Raw genomic sequence first — 25,668 nt, 5'->3', positions numbered from 1 at the left:
TGTGCATACTCAAATCAGTAGTTCACAACTGCTCAGGAATAAAACAAGTTATTTTTGTTGTTTTACATGGCCCCAAAATACCGTGCAGAGTATCCCAATGAAAACAAACATTCATGTTTTCCATATTTGTTGTCCTAGTAGTTGCTTTGGTGAATTTCCCTCAAATCTCCCAACGGTTTCTTCGGGTTTCGTACCAAGATTGATCTTTCTCAGGCACAAAATGATTTTTTAGAAACTAAGATTTAATTTGAATGGGGATGGGGAAGTAGGTGAAACAATGGCTTTTCGAGGGAGGCTGGCCGCAACTTTGAAGTCCAGAGCTATAGGCATGGCTTTGTAATGCCCCACTGGAAAAAAAAAAAAAAAATCCCACAGAAAAGTAAACATTTTGACAAGGATCTAGACATCAATTGGAGCTCATCCAGTATTAAACAGAAACACATGCTTTGTTCAAGGCATTTACAGAAACAAAACCATCCTGCCTTCTTTATTTATTTTTTTAAAGTTCAGTCTTCTATTTATGCCCTGTCATGACTAAAGGAGACTATGAATTGGAAACAAAGGCACATTCTTCCAACTAAAATCTGAAACATGTCCACTTTCTCCTTTCCAGTGCCTTTACCCGTGACCTCGCGGCCCATGCTCTCAACCTCCTCCACCGTGCCCTTCCACGTGTTACTATATTTTTATTTTCATTTTTTTAAGGAGTCTCCACACCCAGTGTGGAGCTGAACTCGCGGCTCGAGCTCACGACCCTGAGATCAAGACCTGAGCTGAGATCAAGACTTGGACGCTTAACCGATTGAGCCGCTCAGGTGCCCCCACCACGCGTTACTATAAATGTGCTTTGGCCAAATATTAATGCTAGGCGCCGATAGCAAGAAAGCCAAACATACACCCTGAGGAGAGTCCCGAGAGTCAACTCTTTTTTTTGTTGTTTTATTTTCCTCTTTACTTGAGCTGTACCTGTGATGCTGGTGTCCCCTGTGATCTGGAAGCTTCCCACTCTGGAGGTGGGGAGTATTCTCTACACTACAAGTCTGGAAAGTCACCTCATACAACAGTGCCAGGAGCAGATGTAAGTGCACTTTCTGGACCCTACAAGCCCCACATTTGAAGAAGTGTGATCTATGAAGCGGTGTAGACAATAGTGACACAAAACCAAATAGTCAAAGAGCTTTGTTAATCCCGTGGGATAAGCCAGCACAAAACCAAAGCAAATGCCCCCCACCCCCCAAACCTAGAATATTTTTGTTTTTATAGGAGTTGTACAACTGGTTCATTCACTAAACTTCTCACTTTTCAACTCATTATTTTGGTGTAGATTTGATGCCTTGGTAATTCTATTAAAAACAGAAAGTTGGAGTGTTTGTAGAGTGTAGGTACAGTGAAGCACTGACAGTTTTGGCCAAATTTCTCGAAGGATCCTTTAGCTTCTAATCATTACAAAAGAATCCTCTGAGGAAGGCAGTTTTCCATATTAAATTTCACCGTTACCTGTTTGTAAAACTGAAACGCAGTAAAATGGGAGAACATCTGTCTTTAATATTTCTTTCAAATCGCAGTTGTGATGGATGTTTCCAAGACCACCCACCTGAGGGATGTGGAGGCACCAAATGGTCATAAGAATGACTCTAGACCCACATCGGAACCCCATTGCTCATGCTCGCCATGTTGCTATGTGGCAGTAGCTTGAGCTCCTCTCCTCCTTTTCCAGGAATTTCCTACCTGGACAGAAACAGATCTAAGAGGGGGCCCGCAAATGTCTTCCCAGTAAGAGCACCTTCTGGTGCTTAGAACTGGCCCGTGTCTCTCCTCCCAATCGATGTCCGTTTGGGTTTGCTGTTGGAGGCACCATCTTTTGGAAACCACCGGCCACTCTGGAGATGTCCCTGTGTCATCAGAGAACGGCCATGAGTAGAAACACTCCTCCCTCGTGCTGCCTGAGGGTAGACGGCATCATTGGCCCTGTCCCGGTTGGGGAAGGGCCTCTTTCTCACAGCATCGTTAGGTCCACGTCTCTTCAATCACCATTCCTCAGAAAAATTGTAACTCTCTTCTCCCCCTGTACATCAGGCTCTCTTCAGCTGGATTTCACACGAAATTCCTCATACGTTCAGTGCGTTTTCAGGACTCCCATCCCAATTTATTTATTAAATATCAACACCATTGGTCACACAGCAAGTGAACAGAAGCTTTTTACCCCAAATTTAAAAATTAATGAAGTTGGGGCGCCTGGGTGGCTCAGTCGGTTGAGCCTCGGACTTCGACTCAGGTCATGATCGCACGGTTCGTGGGTTCAAGCCCCGCATCGGGCTCTGTGCTGACAGCTTGGAGCCTGGAGCCTGCTTCGGATTCTGTGCCTCCCTCTCTCTCTGCCCCTAACCCACTTGCATTCTGTCTCTGTCTCAAAAATAAATAAACATTAAAAAAAAATTTTTTTTAAATTAATGAAGTTGGATCATCTGGACCAGTTGGTACCAAACCAAGGCATCCTGGGGCATATGAAGATTTCCCAAGGGGCATGCTCGCACGGAGTGGTTTAAGGGAAACAGTTTTCTTGTCAGACATTTGTATTTGAAGCCTCAAACGCTGGTCGTCCTCACCTCCCCTTTCAGAATCGCCCTTATCCTGCTTTATAAAGTAAGGCATGCCTTTCACTCATCCGGAATCTTACTATTGTGCAGTGCCCCAGGGTGGACAGACCTCTGGGATGCCAGACAAAAAGACCATTTGAAATACTGTGGTCAACTCAGCCTTCTTTGATCAGGGCACCGTGAGCTCATGGTAAGTCTTCGTGTCCTTCTGCCTTCTATTTATGTCGGTTAAATGTAGAGCGAGATGAGTTGCTGGTTGTGGCAGAATGAACTCACATATGTTGTGGAACAGAAGGGCAGCAGTGGACGGTTTTCAGTCAGTACCCGTGCTTTCTTTGAGCACGTGCCTATGGACATTGACTTCGCATGGAAAAGGCAGTATGTTTGCGGTACAGTGATGATGAGCACAAGCTCCTGTAGTCTCTTCATTGTACCTCTGGACTCCCGTATTCCTTGATTATTCCGTCTTCAGTCACTGGCTCTGTAATTGGAGACAAGCCTCAGTTTCCTCGTCTCTAAAATGCCGTTAATGGGGCGCCTGGGTGGCGCAGTCGGTTAAGCGTCCGACTTCAGCCAGGTCACGATCTCGCGGTCCGTGAGTTCGAGCCCCGCGTCAGGCTCTGGGCCGACGGCTCAGAGCCTGGAGCCTGTTTCCGATTCTGTGTCTCCCTCTCTCTCTGCCCCTCCCCCGTTCATGCTCTGTCTCTCTCTGTCCCGAAAATAAATAAAAAAACGTTGAAAAAAAATTTTTTTAAATGCCGTTAAAATAATGCCCACTGGGACACCTGGGTGGCTCAGTGGGTTAAGCGTCCGACTTCGACTCAGGTCACGATCTCGCGGTCCGTGGCTTCAAGCCCCGCGTCGGGCTCTGTGCTGACAGCTCGGAGCCTGGAGCCCGCTTCGGATTCTGTGTCTCCCTCTCTCTCTGCCCTTCCCCCATTCGCACTGTGTCTCTCAAAAACGAATAAACGTTGAAAAAAAATTTTTTTAAGTGCTGACTGCAGCAGGCTGCGGTGAGGATTAATGGAGGCAACGTTGGAAAAACATTTCAGAGAAGACCAGAGCAAAATAAATGCTTAAGTGTTTGTTTCATGGATAAAATGCACTTACAGATTAAGTTAGAATGGGAGAGCATCCCCAGGTGTGACCAGCTATCCAGTAGTGGAGTACAGAGCTCTCCCTTCCCCAGAGAGAAGTCTGGCCTCTGTCCTGGTTTCTTGGACGGTAACCTGTAAGCCCTCAGAATGTGTCGTCCGAGGAAAGTTGTCAAAAGTTGACATTGAGGAAAGTGCTTCTGTTTACCTGGAGGCCTTTGGGCAGTGGACAGAGCCAGCGCAGTTTGGAGTGGAAGCTTTGTGCCACACCAGCGATGTGCTGTGCAGTGGGGTTTGCATCATGGAGGGGCCGGAGACTGAGATCAGCTGTCTGGGCAGTCACTCAGGGCTAGGTGATGGAGCCCCTGGGAAATCCCTGGACACTGAAGCTCGAGCGAGCTCCCCAGCTTGGGAAGACTCGCTGTACGTTGTCACACGCCAGTGCTGGAAAAGTAAAGTGGATCGCGACTCCCTGGGGAGAGGACAGCCAGAAGCTCCACATCTCATACTCTGCCCCACCCACCCTTTCCCTCGGCTGATTTTAATCCGTATCTCTCAGCTGTGATAAGCGTAGCAGTCAATATAACAGCTTCCGGGGTGTTACACTGAAACCCAAGTGTAACTGAAGGCCTTCTTGCTAATTCTGGAACCCAAGAGTGGGTTTCAGTGGTCTTAGGGATCCCTGAACTTGCGATTGCTGTCACAAGTGGACATGGTCTTGTTCGTTTCATAAGGCATCTAACTATTGGGTTCCTATGTTGTATACCTGAATCCAGTACAGTATTGTCTGTCTACTCTTCAATTTAAAAAAAAAAAAAAAAGTGGGTGTGGTCTTGTGGACTCTTTTCTCCAAACTTTGCACCTGCGAAAGGACTTTTTCTTTGTGCCCATAAGACTTGGTGTTGTCCCGTTGGCTAACTTGGATTTTGTGATCATTTGTTTCTGAACTCAGCAATTAACTCTTATTTTCTAAATAGGGACACATATGGAGGAGAATTACTTAATCCGACTGATAACCCAGAAGGAACTTGCAAATACTCCTGTGTTGTTGTGAAGTCCCTCAGCCTCAACCTTGCCTATGGCTGTTGGTCGTGATGCAGCGGTCTGACACCTTGGCTTCCGAGCCAAGCTCCACGGGGCGCTCAGTATGGACGACGAACTGGGTTCCTTTAGACAAGTCAGTGTCTTATCAGTTCTGTTCCTCTGGAGAAGCCCGACTCATGCCAAGGTGGAGGCGCCTAAGAATCATCTCAAGGTTATTGTTGAAGGTGAGCTGGATCCAGTCTACTGCTCTCCCAGAGCAAAGGAAACAAGAAAAATTAGAACGTCACAGGTGGAAACAACATAGAGAGTGTTTTCCGTTTCCCTCAACATCCCTCGTCTATTCCAGTCATTCTGCTTGTATGAAGAGGACTTACAGGTTCCCAAACAGAGTGTTTCTTCATGTTCTGGAAAGGATCCATTCTCGTAACAGCAGCCACTGAAAACGACAGCTCAGGAAACCTAGTGCGCACTTGTAGTCAAAATCGAAGGACGGTAATAGCAAACCACGACGAACTACTCCTCATTCTCTGTGCGATAAATGTAACTCATACATGATCTCATTTGGCCTCCATCACAACAATGCACAGCAGCTGTGATTTCTCCCATTTTATTTTATTTCACTCTTTTATTTTAAATTTTTTAAAAATGTTTTTATTTATTTTTGAAGGTGAGAGAGACAGAGCATGAGCAGGGGAAGAGCAGAGAATGAGGGAGACATAGAATTGGAAGCAGACTCCAGGCTTTAAGCTGTCAGCACAGAGCCCGACACGGGGCTCGAACTCACGAACTGTGAGATCATGACCTGAGCCAAAGTTGGGTGCTTAACCGACTGAGCCACCCAGGCGCCCCACATTCTATTTTATTTTAGAGAAAGAGCATGCAAATTAGCAGGGGAGAGGAGCAGAGAGAGACAGTCTCTGAAACAGGCTCCATGCCTGTCTTGGAGCCTAGTGGGGCTCCATCCCACAACCCTGGGACTATCACCTGAGCCAGAATCAAGAATCGAACACTCAACCCACCGAGCCACCCAGGTGCCCCTATTTCTCCTGTTTTAAAAACAAGGAAACTGAAGTTCATAAAGTTTCTGGTCAAAGCTTGCTAGAAGGGTGTGTTGACCCAGCCCTAGGGGACACACAGACGGAAAAACTAACGTCCACTACACGGAAGGAACTTTGTCTGGAGAAGTGAACTAAGATTGCCAGGCAAGCGAGAACCACTGCACAGGCCAGAGAAGACAGAAGCTGTCACCAGAAGTCGGGCCGGTCACGCCTGGGGAATCCCACACGGATATTTCATATCGTGGGCACCCATTTATGAGAGCAGGATGGGGCGGTGGAGAGGCAGCAATTTGACTCTGGGGCCGGACCCTGGGCTCCAGTCTGAGCTCTAACATGACTGCCCTTCAATCTGGGAAATTCCTCTTCTCTAGGCCTATGTCTCCCTACCTATAAAAGGCAATTAGATTAGAAAATCTTGGAGTTTTGCAAAGATTGTGCAAACCTCTCTGTAAAACACGACCCCAAGCTCGGTTTTTGTGGCTTTCTCAAAAAGAAAAATACAGATTTGTTGTGCAAGTGTCCCACTTGAATCCCTTCTACTCCTCATTATCTGCTCTATTTCCCTGTGTATTTGTCTAGATTTGAGAGAAAAAAAATCCTTGGTTAGAAACAATCACTCTACACTTGTGAAATACTGTTTTCATCCCCGACGTCTTCCGTTCTTCTTAACAGAAGCCCGAGTGATAGTCACCGTGCTCTAATGAGAGAAATTATTTCAGAACGTCAGCATGTCACCTTGAAGGAGTTTACCGATTTAAAAATGGGTCTTGAAGTGTACAGAAGAGGCATAATTTGCATACTTTTGCTTCCTGTAACAGTCTTTTTCCAAATAACACATCTGTCCTGTCTCCATTTGCCTGAAGCGGTGTAGAGCGCATACTGTCTTTGAAAGAGAGAATTAATAATGCATTAGGCAGCCTTCATCTGGAATAACAGTTCAGGTGTAGTCCAGTCGGCATCTAATCCGAGATACTAATATCATAGTCTCGGGGAGGGTGGGATTCCCATGTAAATTGCCATCGATTTTGTACTTTAATTTGACAGTCACTAATGTAATGTATGCTATGAACAAGGAAGGACCCATGCTGGATGAGGCATACAAAGAAAACCAACTTCTCTGACATTCGGTTTCCTCATCTCTGGAACGCTTACCGTTGTAATATTTACCTGAAAAAGAAAGAAGGTGGTGCTTTTAAAATTCCAGTTTCTGGCGTGGTGGAGATATTCACTAACCAGTAACCTCGCCGTAGCAGATGTAAACCCTCGTTGCCCTGAAGGAACTGAATGTAAGTAGTGAGAATTCCTGCCGTCCTAATGACTGACAATATTAGAAGCCAGAATGTGGTCAGAGAGAGAAAGATGGCAAGAACAAGAACGGGTACGTTGAGGGAGAAGAGAGTACTTTCGTTTAGAGAAGTGAGGTAAGAATGTATCGTGGCATTTGCCATTTCTTTTGGGCCTTAAAAGATTCGGTTTTTGGGGACCCTGGGTGGCTCAGTCAGTTGAGTGTCCAACTCTTGCTTTCAGCGCAGGTCATGATCCCGGGGTAGCCCCCTGTTGAGTATGGAGCCTGCTTGAGGTTCTCATCCTCTCTTCCTCTCCCTCTCTCCCTCTCTCCTTCTCTCCTTCTCTTTCTCTCCCTCCCTCCCTCTCTCTCTCCCCCTCCCTCCCTCTTTCCTTCTCCCTCACCATCTCCCTCTTTCTCTCTCCCTCTCCCCCTCTTCCCTGCTGGCACACTCTTTCTCTAATAAAAAAAATAATAATAAAATACTAAAAGATTAGGTTTCCATATGCAGTGTAAGGGTATTTGATTTGTAGACTCTCCTTCAGTTATCAGCCCTGATCAGGATAATGTAGCGGGCAGGTTGAATGTCTATGGTAAAGTAACGTAACTGGATACTAAGAAATCTTTCCAAGGGGCAGGTTGTAGAACCCTGGCTCTAGTTTGTCCTGGTTAGCACTTTGACAGTGACTTGATTATCACATTGCCAGAGGACATGGAAGCTGCAGGGATGATATGGGTGGAATAACGGGACGCAAATCCAGTGGGTTTAATCTTGTAAGATGATGTTTAAGAGCACACGTATTTACAGTTCTGTAATGAGATCCACCAAATAATCAGGCTCTAGAGTTTAGGTAGGAAAAAAAAATGATGAGTTTAGTCAACTGTAAGTCTTATGAGAGAGAACGTCTAAAAACCCATTGAGGGGCTCTTGGGTGGTTCATTTGGTTGGGCATCCGGCTCTTGATTTCGGTTTAGGTCATGATCTTGCTGCTCGTGAGTTCGAGCCCTGCATTGGGGTCTGTGCTGGCAGTGCGGAGCCTGCTTGAGATATGCCCTCTCTCTCTCTCCCCCTCCCCTGCTCACTCGCTCTCTCAAAGTGAGTAAATAAACTTAAAAAAAAACCTCATTGAGATTTCACACTGCAGTAATAAAATTTCACTCAACAAACATCTAATGAAGGGCTACTATATGCAAAGAACATATATCCGTAAAGAGTACACATTTGGACGCTGTGATCTCAGGACTTGACTTTTAATAGAATCAATAGAAATGAAATGAATTTCACAGTTGAATGTTGCACTCCAACTGTGACAAGTGCCAGGAGGGAAAAGTACAGGGTGCCACACGTACACATAACAAGGGGACCTGAGCTCACATCAGGGTCTGGGGAGGCCTCCTTGAAGAGGTGACTTTCACTGAGAAAGATGACGGGAATTAACCAGGTAAAAAATCTTCCAGGTAGAGGAGGCAGAATTTATGAAGGTCTTCAGCCAAAAATGAGGCTGCAGACGGCAAAGACAAGACACACCAGGACTGAGTCTCGAAGGAATTCAGTTCAACTGGAAAGTCCTGAGATAACTGGATGACTCCTACGAGGTGGAATGTGGTCAGTGCTGTGAAAGATCTCAGAATAAAGTTTTGCAGATCATAGGAGATCTTTCTGTTTGCCCAGGAATTAGGTAAAAATTCACCAAGATGAGCTTTCGTTTGGGTTTTTTTTATTTTCGAGAGAGCGTGCACACATGTGAGCAAGGGAGAGTGAGTGGGGGGGGGGGGAGAGAACCTCAAGCAGTCTCCACGTTCAATGCAGAGCCCAACATGGGGCTCAGTCCCATGACTATGGGATCATGAGCTGATATCAAGAGTCAGATGCTCAACCAACTGAGCTACCCAGGTGCCCCTCGTTTAGGTCTTTAAAGAAAGATGTGGTTCTGGTGGGCAGGGTTAGGGTATCCTCCAGAGGCAAAGACCGGTTAGTGGAGGATAAGAAGAGTTAAACAGGGAGGAAGAGGCTCGGTATGGTGTGGGATCGTGGGAATTGAAGAAAAGTTTACAACGAGAGATGGGTCATCATTTGGGATGATTTGACAGTGTTCAGGTAGGATGAGAACTGAGCTCTATCCACCATATTCACCCAACTGGAAATTACTGGTAAACTTAGCATGAGTGGACTGAGCTGTGAGTAAAAAGTGAGGAAATGGAGCCCACAGGTAGGGAGCGGCCCAGAACGGCTCGAAAACTCAACGCTGTAGGCTTCCGGTGACCGGATCCTTGTGATGTTCCTTTTTTTTTTTTTTTAATTTTTGGAATGAAGCACAGAGCAATAGTCATGCAGTAGTCCTACAAAACTTAATTTCAGTTGGATGAATGAATATTTGGGGAAAGAAAGGTTAATTATACTAGAAATAGGACAAGACTTTGGGGAAAAAGACTTACTATCACACTTTGTCTCTAGCAAATTACTAACTTTGTGACCTTGGGCAAGTCATTTAACCACTTGGAGCCCTACTTTCCTTACTTATAAAATGAGGATAATGATAATTGATCTAATTTCCCTAAAGAGTTGGTGACCATGCAAAAGTAAGAAACTTTCCATGAATGTGTGGGGTCCTTATCTAATAAAAGGTACTTTAGTATTCGAAGGATTTGAAGCTATGCCATGGACTGAGGAGGTGGTCAGATCATTGCCTCCTCTTCCTGGACTACATTTCCCAGGGACCCTTGCGCTGGAATAGCCCTGTGTTTGTGTGTGAGCACTGACGTGTGACCAGAGGGGTTATGTGTCGCTTCCGGGACCGGGTCATTGAAGCCTCCCCAAAGGGCCCCTACATGCTCCTGCTGCTTTTAATGGTTTCCTGCAGATGGGTGATGGGGTAAGAACTTGTAAGTTCCTACTACCAACTTGGAAGACAATTTGGTGTTTGTGTCCAAATTTGAACATTCTCCTATCCCACAGTCCTGCTATTGTAGCCCCAGGTATATTAGCTCTAGAGAAAGTTGGAAATGTGCTCTTACGAGACATTTTTTTTTAATGTTTATTTATTTTTGAGAGAGAGAAACAGAGTGTGAGCAGGGGCGAGGCAGAGAGAGAGGGAGACACAGAATCTGAAGCAGGCTCCAGGCTCTGAGCTGTCAGCACAGAACGTGACGCAGGGCTCCAACACACGGACCATGAGGTCATGACCTGAGCCGAAGTCGGACACTTAGCCAACCAATCGACCCAGGTGCCCCTCTTAGGAGACATTTTTGAGTGGGTTTGTTTGTAATAACCCAAACTGATGGCAATCCCAATGTCTTTCAATAGGAAATCCAATGTCCATGCATAGAAGAATGGAGAAAGCAATTGAAATTCACAAAGATTAATTAACACTATGGGAACAAATCACTATACATGACATGACGTGAATGGAAGTAAGAAGTATAATGATAGGTGAAAAACATAAGTCACAAAGGAAACCATGTGGCAAAATTATGAAAGACTGAATAAGATAAAACAACAGGGCCAAGAAATACACTTTTTAACACTGTATCCATCAGTGACTTTTTCAAAAGGAGGAAGGGAATTGTATAAATAATGCCAAAAAAAAAATACTGCACACAACCACCATGAAACTCGGTGACTGAAAGAAAGAAACACGTGGGGCACCTGGGTGGCTCAGTTGGTTAAGCGTCTGACTTTGGCTTACGTCATGATCTCACGGGTTGTGAGTTTGAGCCCCACGTTGGGCTCTATGCTGGCAGCTCAGAGCCTGGAGCCTGCTTCGGGTTCTGTGTCTCCCCGTCTCTCTGCCCCTTCGCCACTCGTTCGCTCACTCGCTCGCTCTCTCTCTCTCTCTCAAAAATAAATTAAAAACATTTTTTTTAAATAAATAAAGAATCATGTAATATGTATATAGCTCACTGTCAGCTGTGTTCATCTGACCTTGCCACTGCTCGGTTGACCTGACCTGGGCTCCCTCGTACTTCCATGGGGGCTACAGGTTTGCTGGGTGGTTCTGGTAATCTTGGCTGACACATGTTCTTGGCTCGGCTGTTGGCTGATCTAGGATGGCCATGACCTAGGGCGACATAGCTCTGCTTTGTGTGTCTGTCGCCATCCAGCTGGCCAGTCTGGTCCTGTTCTCATGATGGGGCCCCGAGGGAAGGAATCAGTGAGAGTGATCCTGCAAAGGGCCAACAGGAATGTGTGTGTACTTTCCAAAGCTCTGCTTCTGTTTCCTTTGCTTATATCCTATTGGCAAATGCCAGGCACATTGCCAAGCATAGCCTTAGAGCGGGAAGGGATGATGTTCTAGGATAGAGGCCATAGGAGGACATTAATGAGGGCTGTGGATGCAATCAGCCTGGCAGAAGTGATGACCCCTGTCAGGACGGCAAGGGGCGGAAAGGAGAGGAAATGCAGCTGCCAGCTGATTGGTGATGTTCTAATACCTACGTGAGGCAGTGGTTTTTTACTTTTCACTTTGTAATTGTGCCTTGTCACAGGCACGCATATATTATGTTTATCCTTTTTTAAAAAAAAAATTTAGTGTTTTCATTTTTGAGAGAGAGAGCACGCAGGAGCAGGAGAAGGGCAGAGAGAGAGGGAGACAGAGAATCCAAAGTAGGCTCCAGGCTCTGAGCTGTCAGCACGGAGCCTGATGCGGGGCTTGAGCTCGTGAACCGAACGGAGACATCATGACCTGAGCAGAGGTTGGACGCTTAACCAACTGAGCCCCCCGGGTACCCCTATGTTTATTCCTTTGTAACCACCAAGTACTAGACTTTTGAATATTCAAGGGAAAAGCTTTTGGGGAACTCCAGTGGCAGATGAGGCCTCTAGGCCTCTGGATTCTGTTTCTGCAAAATGGGATATTAATTGTGGCTTTCAACAGAAGATTGTGACTTTGACAGAGAAAGCACACATCAAATGAAATTGAAGGACAAGCTTTGCCAAACTGGTGAGAAGAATTCTTTTTTTTTTTCTTTTTTTCTAGAGACCTCAGATCACATTTCGGCATTGTAGAAAATTCATTCATTCTGCTCTGTTCTGCTCTCTTTTATGCTGTTTGTTTTATTCCTGGAACAAAGATCCCACAGCTTGTCTTCGAAAGACTTCCATGCGAGTGTGAAAGGGGGTAGGATTTGGAACATGCTAGAGTTCAGATAAAACTCCTGATTTTTTTTTTTTTTTTCAAAGCGCTTCTCAATTGGACGCAGGTCTCAGACCTCCAGGGTTTGATTCATTCATCTCGAGCTGGAACTCTGTTTTTTCACCCCGGTCCAGAAGACTGGGAGATTCACTTTAAAAAGATGCTGCCGCTGCTTTTTTCCACATCACAAAAGAATTAATGTTTGCGCAGCCCTTTGAAGATGTGGTGTCACGCATGTGCTATTATTAATAATAAACTACAGATCTGCTTCACACCATCTGAAAAACAGGGCTGCGCCACCATGAAAGGGCTCTTATTTCACCCCGTTCTCCATTGTGCTTCGCCCGGGTCCCTCTCTGCTTCCGTCTGGGCTGCTTCCAGAACATGGGTCAAGAAAGACAGCAGCTGGAGGGAAACAAAACAACCTCTACCACCCAACACATTTAAAAAAAACAACTAAAGTAAAAGAGGCTTGCTTTTTAAGTTTATTTATGTCGGGAGAGAGAGAAGGAGAGAGAAAGAGAATCCCAAGCAGGGTCCTCACTGTCAACGCAGAGCCCGATGTGGGGCTCGAACTCACAGACCGCAAGATCCTGACCTGAGCCGAAACCAAGCGTCAGACGGTTAACCGACAGAGCCACCCAGGTGCCCCTAAAAGAGGCTTTTATAACCATTAGAGGTCAGTGCCACCTGCTACGAGCCTTTTGGCCAAAACGCGGGTTTGGGACACAGTACCTGCTGAAGGTAGGGACAAACGGAGCGTGTCTGATTCTGAGCGAATTCTGGGGGAGGACAAACATTCTCAGGGCTCGCCAGCCTGCACAGCCAGGAAAGAAGGCACTGATCACAGCCTGCTGTCTGTCTCTCCTTTTCTGGGAGTTGTTCTTTCCCCCCTTTTCTGAAACCACTCCTATCATTCCTCCGGTAGCTTTGTGCTATCTACAAGCTACCTCTCCATGGTGGAGTTTGGGGAGATGGGTGTAAAATGAGGCCACTGTAAAAACCAGCGCAGTAAAGCCTTGAGGACAGGTTTCACTTGGAGAGGCGAGAACACACACACAGGGCTGAAATGCGAAGGGTGGTTTCCGTGGGCTCCACGGACCGCGGGGACACCCACTGACCGGCCTGAGGAGGGAGAGGCACGTTTGAGAGCCGGGTCTGTTCTGTTTTTGAAAAAAAACAAAAACAAAAAAAACTTTACACCTGTCTTTGGTGGCGATTTTCAACTCACCCTGTCAGTTTCAGCCTCCCGTTGGCCCGGCTTCTTTTGGGAGCTGCGTATTCAAAATGGACTTCTGCCTCGTTTCTGAATTACAGCGGCTGGCAGACGGGGAAAGGATGGATCTCTGGCTCCATTTCGGGCCCCAACGCTGAAGGTGTAATATATGAACAATGGAGCTGGGGAGAGAGAGACGGAGCAAGCAAAAAGAGGCAAAAATACAAAACTCAAGGAAATCAAGATCACGCTGTGCAAAATTGTTACAGCTGTTTCTGTTTTTATTGGCTGTTTCTTTTGGCTTCGCTTTTTCAGCAACTGCTTTTCAGATGGGCAGGAAGGCATACGGCGTGGCCCAGCTCCGCGCGCTGGGAGGACCGTGGATGGAGCAGGGAAGGAGGGGAGGGGCAGGCACTGGGGGAGGAGGTTCTGAATTTCGTACAGCACTTGGAAGAGCTACACATCAAAGCTTTTTTTTTTTTTTTTGATAGTTTGGTGGAAGCCTTAGCAATAGAATTCAGATGCACTTAATGGAAGGCTCTTAAAAGCATCCCATCTCCCTGGCTGGATCAGATTAGCGGGCCGTTTAAGGCATTGCACCAGCCCTGGAAATGACGTTCCGATATCTCGGGAGGAAATAAAGTGTCAGGACACATCCTTTTTTCCCTCTCTCTCCCCGACTGTGATTCACCTAGACCATTGCACAGGGCTGAACATATGGAGAGTGCACATTTTCCCTGGGGAGCTCTCTTTCTCCCGGTTACAAATGGAATGAGCTGTATGCCTGCTCACTGACCCTAGGAGAATATTGGCAGCTGGGATACAGCGCCCCAAGGCTTGGCGGAAAATGCACACCCACCTTGATTACCCTGCATAGCAGCTGGAAGGTGAGCCAGGAAAAAAAGCATGTGGAAAAGCCCACAATTACTCTCTCACTTTCTTAAAACTTCCTATCGAATCGGTGATTTAACTGACATTTTTAAGGTTTATAAAATTGCTTAAAACTGAAGTTCTTGGATTTGATGCTGTTCTTAACCACCCCTGTCCCCCCACCCCCACTCCAGACACAACCACTCTTAACCAAATTCATTCTGCAAACCGTAAGGAAAGATTATTCTAAAAGCAAACACTGAGTCCCTAAATGAAGGCATGTGGGCAGTAGAACAGGGAGATCAGGAATATAGCAAGGGGGAAAGCGTTTACTTCCGTTTGGCTTGTAGTTAGAGCAAAAGGGAAAGTTTAATGAAAAGGCGATTAATGAAAAATACCTAGAGCTGGTGATACGTTGTTACACGCTCTCGTGTTAAAAAAAACGTCCAATCCAGTGAGCCCCACTGTAGAATGAAGGGCAGATCCCAAGCCCAGGGCCCAAACATTGGTTCTGCTTTGAACTTAACTTGACTTTTCTGGACTGGACCTCCGACTTGACCGCAGAAGGGCAAATCGTTACCTTTATGCCTTGGTGTGCTCATCCAACAATGGAAGCTGCACTGGGGAGATGGGTTGACGGAAGGTTGCAAAGCCCTTTGAGGCTCTAAAACCCCAGGTGATTGTGAACAACAAATCTAATGTGATTAGATGTGCCTTGGTTTCTTGGTTGTGTCTTAGTCATTTTTTTTTTTTTCATGTTTACTTCTGAGAGACAGAGAGCACAAGCCAGGGAGGGGCAGAGGGCGAGGGAGACACAGAATCCGAAGCAGGCTCCAGGCTCCGAGCTGTCAGCACAGAGCGTGACGTGGGGCTCGGACCTGTGAACCATGAGATCATGACCTGAGCTGAAGTCAGAGGCTCAACTCAGCCGACTGAGCCACTCAGGCGCCCCTACAATGATATATTTTGAGATGTGCCATGCTTCTTTTGCATTTTCTTTTTCTTTTTTTTTTTTTTTTTAACGTTTATTTATTTTTGGGACAGAGAGAGACAGAGCATGAATGGGGGAGGGGCAGAGAGAGAGGGAGACACAGAATCGGAAGCAGGCTCCAGGCTCTGAGCCGTCAGCCCAGAGCCCGACGCGGGGCTCGAACTCACGGACCGCGAGATCGTGACCTGAGCCGAAGTCGGACGCTCAACCGACTGAGCCACCCAGGAGCCCCTTCTTTTGCATTTTCTAATTTCATCTCTTCCTGTTTTGTTCGTATGTGTTAATTGTGGCTAACAGCACATCATTATTGCCAGATATTTAATTTGTTTAAAAGTTTTCAGTTCTGGGAGAATGTGGTCCAGGTAGAGTGAGGCAGGCTGTTTTTGTGAAAGTGGGCTCACTAACCTCCTTGAACAGGAAATGGAGTGATTTCCCAAATTAGAGATGTCTAGGGAGAGCTCTTCTCCTCTTACAAAGAAGGAAACTGTTCCTTGTGAAGGAACAGTAGTAAAAAAAAATAACAGATTTTGTTATTTGTCGCTAATACTTAAAAGGATATGGTAAGTTTGTTTGCACCTCAGCTCTTAGTGTAAGGGTGGGTGAAATTCTTTTGCCCTGGGCTTTGGCCACAAAATGCCATTGGTTGATGGGGCTTGACCATACATTCCCTCCTGAGAACCTTGTGAAATTTAGATGTAAGACTTTGAAACGGAAGCACTGAATGTTCTTGTTTGCTCTCCGTGTTCAGCCTTAAACTTTTATCTGTAGCCCTAGGAAACTCTGCAAAGGTCAATCTTGTGAACATGGACATTGGTTATACTTTTCGGGGTCATTATGAACAGCCTCACTTGAAAAAACAGATCTGTTTTCCTGATTCACTTTTCTGTGCTTTAGAATGAAAGTTATTATACTTCACAATGTTAAAAAAAAAAAAAAGGCATCTGGGGAGCCTGGGTGGCTCAGTCAGTTAAGCATCCAACTTCGGCTTAGGTCATGATCTCTTGGTTCGTGAGTTCGGGCTCTGTGCTGACAGCTCAGAGCCTGAAACCTGCTTCGGATTCTGTGTCCGCCCCCCTCCCCCCCCCCCCCCACACTCATGCTCTGTCTCTCAAAAATGAATAAACGTTAATTTTTTTTTTTTTTAAAGCATCTGTTACATGTACTCCACATTTGAGATACCATTAGTCAGGAGCATCTTTTACAAATGAGGAGTCGATTTTTTGCATTTTGAGGTTCAGCCAGGCACTCCCATTATTCAGCTATACACTGAACCTCACTTGCAAAAACATGGTTCTGCCATTATCCTTACAGAAGGCCGTGTGTTCACACACATGCACAATTATGAGGCTGAACATCCCTTCTTCTTTGGGTTGCTCTTTGATCTTTTATTGTTTTGCTGCTGTGTCCATATGGAAATGTTACCAACCAGCGGGCAATTCCTTTTCCATTATGATTCCTTGTCCAGAGTCTTCCCCCCTGTTGTTTCTTATTTGTGTTGGGCTCCAGATTGATGCCAATATTTCAAAGGAGTACACCTCCTCGGGTTCAAAAGCTCAATTTGCTTTAAGCAGCCATCAAAGCTTACACTTAGATTTAAGTACTTGTTTATAGCCAGGTTTTTCTGACATGCAGTGACAATGTGGGCATCTCCCAAGAAACAGTTTTCTTGTGATACGGGGGGGGGAGACCTTTGGGATTGGGTAGGGAGGACATCAGCCCTGTCAGCAAGAAGCCTGTTTTCAGTTGGTGTTCCCTCTGCTGATGTCCATTTTGGTCTTTACCAATTGGAAGTATATATAAGACCCGCAGGGGCATGACCTCATCCAAAGAAGATTGATTGAAAATTTTCAAACCCTAAAAAAAGCTCAGTTTGTGGATGGTAGGTTTATGTTCATTCGTAAAATTTCTTCCTGTCCAGAGTACCCAGTAATGCTTGTCCTGGAAACCCCCCACTTTTTTATACCGGAAAAATACCAAAGATGTGAGAGCATAGAGGTATGTGTTTACTAAGGGAACTTTTTTTTAATAGCCTTCTGAATCTCCTCCTTAGAAGAGATTAAATAAAGCCGGTGCCTTTCCACTTCCCAAGTCTATCTCACACATCAAACAAATGAAAATCCTTCCAAAACTCCTTTCCCTTCATGCCCACACTCAAATATGCTGTTTTATGTGGGTTGACCAAAGTCTTTTTCTGATTTTCCTCCCCATCTGTTCTTTGAATAAACATGCATCCTAAAGGAGGACTTACAGGATCAAATTTGATTCCTGTATTTGGAAATGTTTTCAAAAGACCATGCCGCACTTGGCTATTTGGTCAAATTAGGTTCCGTTTGCCTCTAATAGCATTTAATTACCTCCCACATGCTTCTCACACTCTTTCACTTCTTGGTCTGCATGACTTAGCTCTTCTGATGTCCGACAAAGTGTACCGGCTATATTGGCCGTCTGGAATTGTGGAAACCAAAATAACCAGAGACACAACCGGTTAGTTTTTAACTTTTCAGATTGTTTTGTTGCCAAAGACACGGCACCTCAATTTCTTGCTTTTACAAGTGGATTGCTATACTCATGGTGATGAGGGAGCGTGGGGCAAGCTGAGGACAGAATACAGGCTGGCACCCCGTCCCCTCCCCCAGGTGGAGTATATGTGACAGTCCCCGGAGACGCCTGGCTGCCCAAGAATAAAGCAAAGGGGTGTAAGTGCTGGCCATGGTGATGGGGGAAACTAAGGCAGATGAAAAATTAAATTCCCTTACTGCCTTTAGCCCATTGACAAGTCCTTGAAACAGGCAGTGACCTCCCTCTAGGAGCTCAGCTGCCTCAATGATGACACTTTCCTGGATGCAAAAGAGAACTTTAGCTTAACATTGAACCTCGAGGATCCTGTAAGCGTACTTCCTTTATCTCAACTGTAGCGAGATATACGCTGGCAATCATACTCGAAGCTTATGGCCCCCCAGTATGCATCTGAAAGGTCTCATGACTGAGATTTTGTTAAACTGTAGTGAGTGGCATTTCCCTAGTAACAGCTAGCCCCTCAAGGTCCTGGAAACCTTGCTTCCAAAATACCTTAGAGACTCAGTCTATCCCTCACCTCCTCCCAATCTGAGGGCATATAATGAGTTACCTGTCACAACCCCATACAGCTCTTCCTGCCCACGGGTCCTGTCTCCGTGCTTTAATAAAATCCCCTTTTTGCACCAAAGACGTCTTCAAGAATTCTTTTCTTGGCCCTCGGCCCTGGACCAGCCCAATGTCACCCTAAAACTTCATCAATATGATTTAAAAACTCACTTGAATGGAAAGCAATGTGCACTAATAAATCTCCGAGAGACGTTCAACCCAAAGTATGAAGCATCAAGGACGAGTTATCTTACAGTTATCCTCAAGGAGGGATTCGGTTATCCTGATTAATTTTTATTTTTCTTTTTCCAGATTAGAAAGGAGAGGAGGGTGGAGTGAAGGCCTTGTGTGGAATGTCATGTTCAGTTGTCATTATTTCCGGTTTACAACCTCTGCATAGGCTGAGATTATGTCTGTTAATCGGAGTTCAATTTTAGTGGCATCACATACAAAGATTAGTTATCTTCAGTATCCTAATTCAGTTTATTTTTATTTATTTTTTAATCTCTGCTCTTGAGAGAGAGAGAGACAGTGTGTGAGCCAGGGCGGGGAACAGAGGGAGAGGGAGACACAGAATCCAAAGCAGGCTCCAGGCTCTGAGCTGTCAGCACAGAGCCGGACGCGGGGCTCGAACTCACAGACAGAAAGATCATGACCTGAGCCGAAGTCGGATGCTCAACTGACTGAGCCACCCAGGCCACCCCCCCCCCCAATTCAGTTTAAACCTGGAGTTGGAAAACTATTTTTTTTTTCTTTTGAAGGGCCAGATAGTGAATGATTTAGGTTTCGATGTGCACTTTGATCAAAATCACATATATTAGGTAGGGACATAGAGGATGAAAAAGGAAACGCTTGCCCCTCTGTGGTCCTGTTCACTGTTTACATTGAGGCATTCCTGCCTTCAGCTGGAGACGTTCTCTGGCTCTGGTGGGTCGGGCCTGGTGGGCAGGCAGGAGTGTGTGGTGCCCCGGGGATGGAGATGGGTGGGTGGGTGGCCCCTGGTCCCAGGGCAGGCGCTGCAGGTGGGAGAAATTGGGACTGTGGCTTGCAGTGTTAGTGCACGGAGTAGTGACTGAGGGCCGTACACAAAGAGGCTTTGGTCTGGATGTGGTCTCCTGGCTGGAGTTGGCCAAACTCCTGATGACACAAACACCTAGATGCCGATGACTCCAAACTGATATTTCCGGTGTGAGTTGTACCTGTTGTACATTTCCCCTTTGCTCCTTGGTAGGCCCTTTAAAGAAAAGATGTCCCAAACTCATTATATTACCTTCTTCCCTCCACTCCCTATTTCTGCAAATGGCACCACTGTGCTCACCCAGCTGCCCGAGTCAGAAACTCTGCGTCCATTTCTGACTCCTCCTTTCCTTCATGCTTTTGCCTACAGTGACTGGGCTAGAAGCAACGGAAAGGCCGGAACAGATCTAGCTCATGTTAATATTTATAACTTCCTCTAGAGGGCCTGACACACAGTAGGCTTCTAACACTTGGTTGTTGAATCAATCTACCCAACACCAAACATAAATGATCCTTCCTGATCATCTCATTCCTCTGTCAACATTTATCCATGGCTTTCTGTTGAATAAAGAATAAGCATAAAATGTTTGCAGACTATGCAAAAACTTTTCCTGTTTGGACTGTGCCTCCCCTAAGGACTAATGATACAGAATTATGTCACAGGCACTAGTATCTCTCGTACTTGATGTCTTCAGGGGGTGCTGTTCCCTCCGCCCGGAGTGCTTCTCCACTGGATTTACATGTCCTTCCAGACCTGAGTCTGTTATCTGCAGGAAGAACCCCCAGGTACCTTCCCATTCCTCAGGTGTTTGTTCTCATAGAACCAGGCAGGGCTCCCCCAACTCTACCACAAGACTTCGTCGGTGCTGAGACTACTTGGTAAATGCATTCACCCTGACTGGATTATACGTAGCATCAAGGCAAGACTTTGTCTTTTTCTGTATCTTAGTTTGGCACTTGGAACATGGCTAAAATGACACCTAAGTGTATTTGAGAAACCTCAGAATGCCTTTTGCATCCATGTAGACTCAAGAGGGGTCTTTCTAGAGTCCACTGGGCCTCTCTCAAACCTTCTGTTTGCAGCCAGAGAGAGCAGGTTACAATTAGTCTGTGCTAGGGATTGCTTTGTGTCGTGAAAGGCACTGGGGCTCCGATTGGAAAGGATTTTGGTGGGGGGAGGGTAGGAGGAAAGTGCTTTGAAGCCCCAAGGCATGGTCTTTGGTCTAGAAATCCCCCTGGGTCTGGCTTTGTTGCACACAAGGCAAGGCAATTGCATTTACAAGTTACTTAGACACAAAGAGGCTGAGACTGACTGGGGCAGCCAATTGGAGCCAGCACCAAAGTGTACATTTTGTCCTACAGTCACAACAGCAGTGCTCATACGATATCAGAGATGGCAATGAGAATCTTGAGTTATTTCTTTTTTTTTTTTTTTGAGTTATTTATATGCGTAAAAGAAAGACAGTCCATAATGATCATCGTAATCAGTGATTGTAATACCCTCTATGTGCATGTCAATATTAAACAGCAAGAAGGACGCCTGGCTGACTCAGTCGATAGAGTGTGCGTCTCTTGATCTCAAGGTCGTGAGTTTGAGCCCCTTGTTGGGTATGGAGCCTACTTAAAATAAAACTTAAAAAAATTATATGACAAGAAATCAAGCAATATATTACTTAGTGTCTCTTTTTCCTTTCTGAACTCTAGGTAGGTGGAGAATTACAAATAGAAAAAGTGTAAGAGATAATTATATCATTGCAATAATTTAGAAAATCTGAAACAAAGCCTGGTGGCAGTGGCCTTAGGGGGAATGTAATACCAACTAAGTTATTTGAATATAAGCATGATGTTGTTTAATGCATCCATCATGTAATTAGGCATCATTAAGAATCTTTCTAACATACAGTGATAATTGAGATAATAATGAAGGAAAAGAGATAGTAAAGATTATAGACATTTGGAAGAAAGTTGCTCTTTTGAATTTAATAAGGAATATAATAAAGTACCTGAGGGCATTGCAAGAGTCCAACAGGGGGTTGAGCTTCAGGGATTTGTGAATTTTTTTTTTTTTTTTTTTTACGAATACAGTACTGTAAATGTATTTTGTCTTATGATTTGCTTAATAATTTTTCTTTTTCTCAAGCTTACTTTATTGTAAGAATGCAGTCTATAATACGCAAAGTATGTATTAATCAACTTTATGTTATCAGCAAGGCTTCTGGCCAACAGTAAGCTATTCAGTTATGGGAGAGTCAAAACTGATATGTGGTTTTTTGACTGCGTAGGTTAGCACCCCAACCTCTGTGTTGTTCAAGGATCAACGGTACTCAGACTCTCCAGTTATATCCTTTCATTAACCACAAACGCCTGGCAGTTAGATGAATTTGGGTTATTATCAGAAAGGGAGGAAAAAGTATAAAATTGGGTGCAGAGAGAACGCCTGCTCTATGCCCTTCGCCCCTACTTTTCTTTCACCCCAGTAAAAGGACAAAAAATATTCCAAAAGTTCCACTTCCAAGTTACTTAGAAAGGGGGCCTTTTAGTAACCAAAAACTCCTCCAAAAGGATACAATTAATTTACAAAGCAAGACAACTTCCTAAGCTTTCCTATCTTTCTGTTTCATGATAAAGAAAATAAGACATCATGGTTTGATCCATAATTAATCACATGAGAATGGAATTTATTTTTGTCCTGAAAATGTTGATTTTGGGGGAAAGGAGAAGGTAGGGCTTTTTCCCCCCTTTTTTCTCCCTGTCTCTCTCTCTCTCTCTCTCTCTTTTCTCTTTCTTGCTTTCCCTCTCTCTCCCTGTTTCTCTCTCTCTCTCTCTCTCTTTCTTTCTAACATTAAGGAAGAAACTAGCAGAAATAAATGAATCATAAAATTGTGGACAAATCAGACCACTGGAATTAATGAGATTTCTCCAAGTAGAACTTTCTCTGAGGCCAGGTTTAGGCTCTGGGAAAAAAAAAAAATATGTGCGCTTGTAGGGCTTTAAAGATGAAAACTGTTTCCTCTGCACGGTAATGCAGAAAAGGATTTACCCCACCAAATTTCCCCAGAGTCCTCACTAATAAGATAAAGTCAGCTGAAAATCACTTTGCTCAGCATAGACTGTGACTTCTGAAAGGCTCATTGAAATTAATCAGTACATTTCTGTCTTACGCCGTCTTTATGTTTCACATCTAAGAATGTTCCTTAGGACCGAGTGAGGAAGAGGCAGTTCCCTCATAGTCTTTGGCAGGTGTCATTTACTTGCAAGGTGGGCTAACAGAGGCGGAGAGCAGCTCATCTTGAAGGTTCTGTGTGTTGCTAGAGCTGACGTATGTGATGAGTGGGCAGACGAGCCTCTGTGATCTACTTTCTTCATTCTGCATCATTCCTCTCTGGAGTATTTCACAGGGACGTCCAAGCCAGCGTGGAAGAATGAAGGACCGCACCACCAGGCAGAAATTAAAGGGAGCAACCAGGAGAAATGTATCTTGTGTTGGAAGCTACGCAAAACGCCAGGAGGGTGTGTACTTCTTTGGGGAGCCCCGAGTGGATGCTTTCGAGGCCTGATGTTTTCGTGGCTCGCTTTGAGACACCATCGCAAATGACCTTGTTCTCTTCGTTCAGGCATGTCTGCTTTTCTCATCTATCAGAATGTCCTCTTTCAGAGGGCTGGGACTGTCCCTGGATTTCTTCAGCCTTGCTGTAGAACCTTGTTGAATGATATGAAAAAGGAGATACTCGATAGCATTTGGGCAATTGGGTTGTACGGTAAATGACTTAAAAGATGCATAAAGTCTTGCTCTAGAGCAAGACAGTCCTAAACCCTTCTTTCACTTTTGACATTTAAATAAAATACTTAAGATCACTTTGCATGTTTACATGTAAGTTTTCCTTTATTTAATCACCATACGTAAACAATTTGTTTCCTGGTATCTGTAGTTTCTAACTCTTTCCTCCTCTCAACTGAATTAATAAATTGTAATGAGGTTGTATGTCTCTCTCTGTCCAGAAAAATTTATTCAATTCTAAATCTGTGGCCTCACTTGCTAATTCCTAACCTTTTGCTATTTGTGTGTGTGTGTGTGTGTGTGTGTGTGTGTGTGTGTGTGTGTGTAGTCTGGATCTACTTCTTCAGGATAATGTGGCAGAGACGATGCCATGTGTTCACCAAATTTCATTTTTATTTTCCTCTTCCTTGGACACACAGCAGATCACATTTCCCAGTCTCTCCTGTGTTAGGTGGAGGCAGACCATGGATGCTGGTCAATGAAATGTGAAAAGGAGGAGAAGCACATGCCAATCCCAGGCTGAGACAGTGAAAAGCCCTCGGGACTCTTTGGGCAGTTTCTTCCCCTGCCATGGGGAATGTGAAAGCCTCGTGTTGAGACAGAAGAGCCTCCAGATCAAAGCCACTTGGATCACCGTGTCGCTGCACGGAGGACACCTGCCATGGAGGATGGCCTGGGCCCACGGCCAGACTATGCATGTGTTATGTTAAACTATGTAAGACTGCATGGCTGTTGTTTACACAGCGTGAGCCAGCCTGCTCTGGCTGATACTGGAAGGATGCTGTAGGAGTGCTTTCTAGTCCCCTGGGAACACCTTGTGTTTTATCATTTGGGATAACGTGGGTAGTAAACACCAGTCTTGAGCTGGGGAATCCTAGATTTTTTTGGATGGTAAGCTCTTAAATTATTATTAGTGTGCAAGTGACATCCAACTGAAGGATAAAATAGCGAGAGTAAGGTGCATATTGCGGAGAAAAGGCCACAGTGGAAAAAACAACTCTGTTGAAGTTGAATCCCAGTCTGCCACCCTTATCTCTATTCTTTTGAGTTTTATAATCTGCTTTTCAAGTCGGTTACCTCATAATTAAAATAAGGATCACACTCTCTGCTTTATAGAATTGTTGGGCGGACGTACTGGCATAGGTCACTAATGTGACCTTGAGAGAGATACTTGAACTTTGTGAGCGTGAAATTCTTTATGTTTAAAAGTAAAGCAATACCCGCCTTGGGGGCTGTGGTGAGGACGCATGAGAATGTGTGCGTTCCGTGGTTTCTGGCACATGCTGTATGCTCAATAAGGTTGATTGCCACCGTGAGTTGATAAGCAAACGTGTTGGGATTTACTCTCCACAGTAGCATCTCCAAGCACGGGGGCTTATACCTTGATTAACGGCATGAAGAGTTTTCCGTACCTCGGGCTCCACGTAGAGCTGAACAGTCTCATTTTGCTGTTTTGTTATTAGCATGGAGTACAAATAAATAAATGCCACTTTCCTTTCTTGTGCGTGAGCCCTATCGTTCAGTGTTTTTATAGACCATTCTGAGTCCGTCTTGGGCTCTGCATGGAGAGAAATAGGCTTCAGGTTTGCTCTCATCCTGGGGTGATTCTGGCCTGGAGAGAAAACCCAGGCTGGATTTTCTTAGACTTTTCAAGAAAGCATGCCCACCATCTACACCTGTACTGTCAACTGGTTAATTTTTAAACTATCCTGATCTGTTTTTACCAAAACCCACACAACGGAAATGTAAGGTGGAGAGACACTTGGCTCTCCCACATCTGCTGACAGCTTTTGCCGTCCTGGTTCGCTCTCCGTTTTCGACAGCCGAGTTCATCTGAGAAGCAGAAGCACAAACATCAAGTTAGCATCTTGCATACATTACCCTGCAATAATTCACAGCACAATAAACAGCTGTTAATGAAGAGTCTCAGTGCAGAGATATCTGGTTTTATGATTTACTCTACACGACTAATTAAAGAAAGAAATCTTTATTGCCTTTTATAACTGTGCAGCCCCTTCACATTTCTGTCTTTACGCATTTTTTCCCCTTCAAGTCTGTGAGCGATATTGGCCCACATTGGTTTGTGCTCCCGATGGATTACAGCGTAACTGGATTCTCCTGTCTCTGCAACTACCTTTTTTTTTGCCAGCTCCCTACACTTCAGTCCTTTCACGTCTCAGAAGCTCCAACACCCTACAGCTGTCCTGGTCCCTCCACCAGCGATCTGTTAAAGGAAGTAATTTTAAGTTTGTAATGGCTTTATTATATGCTAAATAACTGTTTGAATGTGAACAAATCACTTACCTCTCGGTGAATTTCCTCATCTGTGAAATAATGAGGTTTGACTAGATCACACTGGAAAACTATTGAGACTGAGGATTCTATGGCAACCCAGAAATCAAGTCAAGAGCCTTAGGGCTTTCAAACCAAAGACTGGAGGGAGGTGATGCTGAATGTCACCAA

At 45.0% G+C, this 25,668-nt stretch overlaps 2 long non-coding RNA genes across 2 annotated transcripts in view; both read left to right on the top strand.

Annotated features, from left to right (window-relative positions):
- LOC131513711 (uncharacterized) overlaps positions 1-6,312 on the top strand; it is a 34,423-nt gene extending 28,111 nt beyond the window's left edge. Inside the window, exon 3 of the long non-coding RNA XR_009262738.1 lies at positions 4,669-6,312. This is a non-coding gene — a long non-coding RNA (uncharacterized LOC131513711). The remainder of the gene's footprint in view (positions 1-4,668) is intronic.
- An 8,007-nt stretch (positions 6,313-14,319) lies between these two features.
- On the top strand, positions 14,320-25,504 carry LOC131513708 (uncharacterized). Its single transcript, XR_009262734.1, has 2 exons — positions 14,320-22,937; positions 23,657-25,504. It is a non-coding gene; the product is annotated as an uncharacterized LOC131513708 (long non-coding RNA).
- Positions 25,505-25,668: the final 164 nt, after the last annotated feature.

This window comes from Neofelis nebulosa, chromosome 6 (assembly GCF_028018385.1).
Source record: "Neofelis nebulosa isolate mNeoNeb1 chromosome 6, mNeoNeb1.pri, whole genome shotgun sequence".
Taxonomy (NCBI): domain Eukaryota; kingdom Metazoa; phylum Chordata; class Mammalia; order Carnivora; family Felidae; genus Neofelis; species Neofelis nebulosa.
The sequence above is the reverse complement of the archived record's forward strand: the minus strand, read 5'-3'. Positions and strand labels throughout refer to the sequence as shown.